Source organism: Platichthys flesus, chromosome 2 (genome assembly GCF_949316205.1).
Source record: "Platichthys flesus chromosome 2, fPlaFle2.1, whole genome shotgun sequence".
NCBI lineage: Eukaryota > Metazoa > Chordata > Actinopteri > Pleuronectiformes > Pleuronectidae > Platichthys > Platichthys flesus.
In genome coordinates this window covers 8,705,168-8,711,727 of record NC_084946.1, presented here as the reverse complement: position 1 = coordinate 8,711,727, position 6,560 = coordinate 8,705,168, and the positions used below count along the sequence as shown (strand labels likewise).

General features: G+C 38.7%; 2 non-coding genes across 2 annotated transcripts; both read left to right on the top strand.

Annotated features, from left to right (window-relative positions):
• Positions 1–3,076: 3,076 nt before the first annotated feature.
• trnaf-gaa (transfer RNA phenylalanine (anticodon GAA)) lies at positions 3,077–3,149 on the top strand. The gene has a single exon. It is a non-coding gene; the product is annotated as a tRNA-Phe (tRNA).
• Positions 3,150–5,815: 2,666 nt separating this feature from the next.
• Positions 5,816–5,888, top strand: trnaf-gaa (transfer RNA phenylalanine (anticodon GAA)). Its single transcript has one exon. It is a non-coding gene; the product is annotated as a tRNA-Phe (tRNA).
• Positions 5,889–6,560: the final 672 nt, after the last annotated feature.

Sequence of the window (6,560 nt, the reverse complement as noted above, 5' to 3'; positions counted from 1 at the left end):
ATTGTGACTCAGTTTTGGCATGCTTAAAGCATGCAACTCTCTTGTGGAATATCTTTTTAGGACATGATGTAAATATTGACCAGATTTGAATTTCCTACATGTGAAGTCTACAGTACGAGTCACTTGGTCTGTGTGATTAGAGATCGACTTTTCTAGATCAGACGAGTGATTCGGTTCCAGCCGGGCCGTCTGTGTCAGAACCCAGACATCCGGTCCAATGGGTCATCTCAACCTAAGTGTCCAGCAAACACAAGAGAGAAACTGTCACTACACTCGAGCGCTGACGGCTTGGTAATATTTTCAATCGAATAAGTGTTTGCTATTGGCTTTGTTGTAGGCTACCTGCTTGTGTGTTCACTGCTGTAATGCTGTACTCACACCAGGGCTCAGTTCAGAGGCCGTGGGATTCATGTTGCTCACTTAATGCAATCCTGAATGTAAACACACACACACAATAGACTTTATATAAATATGGATGCCATGTCTCTATGTCCTACCACTATACAGAAGTAAAGATCAGGGATTATACACACGCTTGACCAAGAGCAAGTCAGTTTATCTGACGATCATGATCTTTCATCCTGTTCTCATGATGCTCAAATTACTATTTTTAATGAAAGTTAGTGGAAAAACTAGTGCGAACTTTACTGCAGCCAGCCACTAGGTGGCGATCAAGAGGAATTGCCTTCACTTTAGGGAAGCAGTCATGTCTATCATCTTTATTAACATATAAATACAAACATACCAACACACATTATGTTGTATGATCACCAGGAATATGCTATCTTGATAAATTTTCTTCATGGTGTTGTTTTGATGTAAATGTATCACCATACAAATTGATTTTGATTTATTGATCAATATGATAATAAATATGAAATATTGAGGTCTAAACATTTTCTGCTTTTTCTCTCAATGAATAACCTTTGAATTCATATATTGTCTTTACTGTGATGTTGGAGCTTTTGGTAAAGTTACTTTATTTGAGAAAACCTGTTATGAGGGACCCGCATGAGGACCAAAAGTGACATGCCCATGGACTTATTTCCCCAATCTCTACGCAGAGAGTACGGGCTTTCATTTTGAGATAATAATTTCTTCATTGCACATTCAATTTGCAGCACTCTCCCTTCAAACCTCTGTCCTTTATCTCAAATAGCACTTGCTCATATGCAAATGTTGCCATCAGCTCAAATCTGTTTTCTACTGTAGTAAGATATGCTATGTTGCTACACAAATGTATACTTCCTTTTTACAGTTAGTAACTATGTTTTAACCCCTTCAAAATGTACCCTTGACTGGCGAGTGCAGGAGGGGGCATTGGGATGATCGGCCCCTCAATGTTTGTTTTGTGAAAGGCTGCCTGTGACCATATTTTGATGAACATTTAGCTGTTAATGAACTTTCATGTGCATGATGTGCCCTCGGACTCCATGCATGCAGTGAAATAGCTGCAGGCCAGTAGATATCACCACTGCCACATAGTACAAACATACACTCTATTTAATTTCATTAGATTTGAAATATAATTGTCCTGATGCCTGCCTCATCTTCAAGGATTTAACAAGGCCCTAGTGTCCCCCTCTCGGAGTCAATTAATAACAGAGGGACAGCAGGTCAATCACACAGGGGACTGTGTTGTGCAGCACAGACGGAGCAAGTTTGGCAAACAGACTTTTCTCAGATAGTAACTAATCCTTTATCACTTACCTGTTTGCTTGAGAAACATTCTAATTATCTAACTATTAAATACAAACTTAAGACATCAACTTAAATCAAACCAAAGTTGTGATCATGTGTAATCATTCCACTGCATCTTATAAGATGTAGTTGAGTTTATGGCTTTTTATTGTATTGAGTGTTGTATTGACTTTTATAATGCATTTTAATCATGGGTTATTTGCTTGTTTTTAACAGCATTAGTGTTTTTATCATGGGTTTATTGTATAGTAAGTTTGGATTGAACGTATAATGCAAATTAATTATCCATAGATATTTGCATTAATTTAAGATTGTTTAATTTATTTCAGGATGTTTTTAAAAACTGGCTCAGGTCAACAGATGAAAATTAGCGCATACAACTAACTCTGGCTCATTTACACATGTCTGTTAATGAGAATTGTGTAAATAAACAGATAGGCTTAAATAAATATAGTGCTAAGCTAAACAACACCATTTGGACCCAGCCAAACCTGGTTGCATTAACACACACTGGTACTGCAATTCTCTGTAGCCTGTGACTCCTTCAAGCACAGGATACACACTGTTTTTAACATGTGCTTATACTTAAAACAACCAGACCTCTGCCTATTTGATACAGCAAGTACGTGGTAATATGCAGTCAAATCCAACTTCACTGTTGAACCATCTTTGTGAGGAGAAGCCACGCTTGACTGTTCTCAGTGGGTGCATCCATGTGGAGTGTAGGTCCCTTCAGTAGGCACTGATCAGCGCTTACCTGGCAGTGTTCCTCTCCTGCTCCTCCCTGCAGCTTGCACTATATGAACACCAGCTCTAAAGCTGCCTTTGAAAACTTAACGTGGGCTCGGAGTTGCGTGGGCGAGGAGGCGCTGCAGCCCTCTGCCGTATAGGAAAGAGAAGGTCATGAATGTGGGATGAGGCCTGCAGGGCAAAGTCAACCAGCAGCACTTAAAACCGAGAGAGAACAATCAGGCCGTGGCTACTGCTCGTTTTCAGAATCTTTACATTTAAATAAAACCTGTGGCTCAAAATGAAATAACATTTAAATTCCTGAAATAGTCTTCTGACAGTAATCTGTCCATTAACAGAGAGAGGGCCTAATATTTTGCAACTAGGGTTTGCCCTCTTATGTTATGATTAGATCCTTTTTTTTTTGCTTCAACTAATTTTTGCTTACACAAATTGAAGAAAAAATACTGGAATCATGGTGTGATCCACATTAACATCAAAATATATTCAGTTCTTCTCAAACATGTTGTTGTAGAGATAATTTGGCCGTAATACTGAGACTAAAACCTGACACTTAAAGCTTAGAGCGCCCTCTAATGTTTGCCTTATGTATTGGTAATTTATGCTCCAAGTGTTCATCACCGAAGCCGAAATAGCTCAGTTGGGAGAGCGTTAGACTGAAGATCTAAAGGTCCCTGGTTCGATCCCGGGTTTCGGCAGTGTTGTTTTAATTTTTTAACTAGAATGATGTTGGATATTTCTACCACAGCTAGATAATCAAACACAAGTCTTTAATTCTTAAAGTCCAACTATAAAACAGGTTAAATAAATAAAAACAACTAACTATAAATACCTAACTCAGCGAAATCATTGACTGGTCCCAGTTATTGGTATATTGATATCAGCAAAGCTGCAGTCTGAATATATTTTGAAAATTGTTCTTTATTCATTGAATGGATGTAAAGATAGCATTTCAGGGGCCAATCAGATTTCAGCTGGGGCCAGTGCCCGGTAATTTCTTTAGGACCTAAAATCCTGTAACCCCCTCCGAACCGCCCTCGCTCTGCGGCCATCACTCCACCCACTTCACTGGAAAACAGTAGAGTCCTTTTTGTGTGAATTCCTGCCAACAATTATACCAACAAACAAACAAAGGTGAAACATAATCTCCCTGGTGTAGGTTACAAAAAAAAACATCAGACTGGTGTCATGTCACTGCCATAGGCATTATGTAAAAGACATTGAGGTTTATGACTGAGAAATTACAGGTGATTTTTGCTGATTTGCAAAAATAAAACGTTTACACTCATGGTTCTCCCTGTAGCTCGACAATCTTCACAATGAATAATTGCTCAAATTATTCAAATGGGGCATTGAATAATACAACACACCCACAACAAAAGAAAATGTGCAGGCATCTTCTTCCACACTGTGAAAAGCAATTTGTTCAAAGACAAGAGCAATACAGATTGGAATCAACACAACTTTAATAGAAAGACTAAAGAGAATCAAGCCGTGAGGACACATGCAGATTTGATCTTACTGCTTGGCCGCTCTCTAACCAGCATCCTTTCACCAACATTATGAGCTGATCATAGGACACCTTGGAACAGTCCATGTGAGGTTTTTGCAGAAAGCGATTTCTGCAGGGAGAGATGCAGTAAGCGAAAATTCTCTAAGGCTGGAGCTAGGAGAAAAACTCCTGCTTTATCTCTGGTCAAATCTGACCTAGTGTTCAGAACTGGAGGTCGATTGGATACAGCTCCATGGGTCGGCTGGTGGTGAGTAACCTCAAATCTGAAGATCTTGACATGGTGCCAAGATGTGTCTGTTGACAGTCACGTCTCAGTGTCTGAGAGAAAATCCAACACAAGGAGCCTTTGTGGGTTTGATTGTTGGTCATGTATCAGAACCATGAACCAATGCTCATTGGGTTTTTGCTGCAAAAGGAACAGATCCTCTGGGCTTTGTTTGCGTTCTTTGGATTGTTAATGCTCCTCCATTGATTTTTATAACAGCAAAGTACTTTTAATGCTGAATGGCAAAGAAAGAACATGTAGTGCTGTAGAGAGGCAGGAAACCCCACTGTGAGGCAAACATTACAATGATGTATTGACTGAAGGGATACTGAGCAGACCGGGTGCTGATGTGAACATGCAGTCCTCTTCCAAACAACCCCACATTGCTGGCATGCATGTACACTGTAGAAAATGCTGAAGTGTTGGAATCATACCAACGCAGATTTTTTAACGGTGAATAATAAAAAAAAAACTTCAGAACTTGATTTGGATCTCCTCCTGTGCTCTCGGTTAAACATCTATTACAAATTCTGTGCCTGTAATGGCTTCAGCACCGTGGCTGACCTCCTCCGTTGTGGTCTCCCTGCTCATCCGCTGTCTGGCAAAAATGTGTGTGAACGATCTATTTAAGGCCATAAATTATTAAGTTCATCTTCATTTTCAGCTCCAAATAAGTTTGGTTACTATTTGTACACATTTAAAACTGTTTAAAACATCTGCATCTAATCCTGTGACATAATCAACCTGTAGCTGTGCGTTATCACTGTGTCCCTATATCTAGTATCTCAGCAATTTGACAAATTCGTCTTTATAAACCCTAAATCATAACCTCTGTATTCTCTATCTTTTAATTTTTGCATCTGTATGATAACCTTTATTTACTGTCTCTCTGTAAGTGCATGGTTATTATTTTTCGAATCAGATTTATAAGACGTTTCTCTATATAGTGTACACAGCAGTTTAGTGCACTTCAGAGTGGCACAGGAGAAGTGAATCTCCCCATTCACAAGAGTTCATTTATCTCATTCTCAACGTGTTTTTTTTTTTTTTTGGGGGGGGGGGGGGTTGAGTATTATTTTCTTTAGAATCCTTAATTATCAGTGAAGACTCCATCAGTTTAATCCTGGAACTGAGCTGGTTCGTGAGACTTAATGGTGAGCTATAATTATCATTATGATGATAAAATGACAGTTTATTTAAATGCAAAGCCACCTGTTACTTCTTGAGAACCTTTTCCAGCATAAACACTGACCGTGGACCAGTGGACCTCATGGGGACCAGAGCACAAAATAAATAAAGGTCAGATGATAGTTCTGGTTAGGTGGAGGTTGCGGTTATGCAGTGATAGTGCTATCACTTTACTACACCACATTGTAACTTGAGTGTATTCACAACGAAGCTATTTGCTCCTAAGACACTTTTAGATTAATACGGCAAAAGGGCCCAAGTATCTGATGCTATCAGTGAGGGGTTCATTAAGAACATTTAAGAAATGTATGGAAAAACACATGCCTGCACCACATCTGATGTTAGAAGGCCCTCTAGTGGGAAGATTAAGAAATGCGGGGTCGGACCTATTGATATATGCCGAAATAGCTCAGTTGGGAGAGCGTTAGACTGAAGATCTAAAGGTCCCTGGTTCGATCCCGGGTTTCGGCAGTGACAATGTTTTTATATGCATTCTTCTTAGAAGTCATAATTAATTAATACCCTGATTCTACTAAATGTTGTGTCTTCTATGACAGCGGGGCTAAAGTTAATATAACCAGTAATCAGTGAAGTGTTCTCATGGCTTTCGACATTAGGATGTTAACACGAGATCTTCATCTTCATTCAGTGCAGGGCAATGCATTCAGAAATTCACCATCTGTGATCCATTTGACATGCTTCATGCCTTAAATGACTAAAGGTAACTCCTGCCTTCTTGGTATTAATAGTATAAGTACACCATTGTATTACTTATTCATAAAATCATATTTTCCGGTTTGAAAACGCTTGTCAAATGATAAATGAACGAACAACTAGTTTGAACTTAATCTTAAATCAACTTTACCCAAAAGATTTGTGTGTATTTATTTATTTATTATTTAATTAATTATTTCCAGGAGGAAACATTTTGAACGATAATAACATTAGCAGTAGTACACTTAAATGCCACTAGATGGAGTGATAGCGTTTTAGCCATCTCAAGTAAACAGTGAACAGCCCGAGGAGACTGTAAACGATGTGAATAGTTTTAAAAGCAAACTCAAAATCTACCTTTGTATTCGGGCTATTGATTATACATCTTAGTTGTTTTAGACATATATCATTTTTTCTAACATATTTATT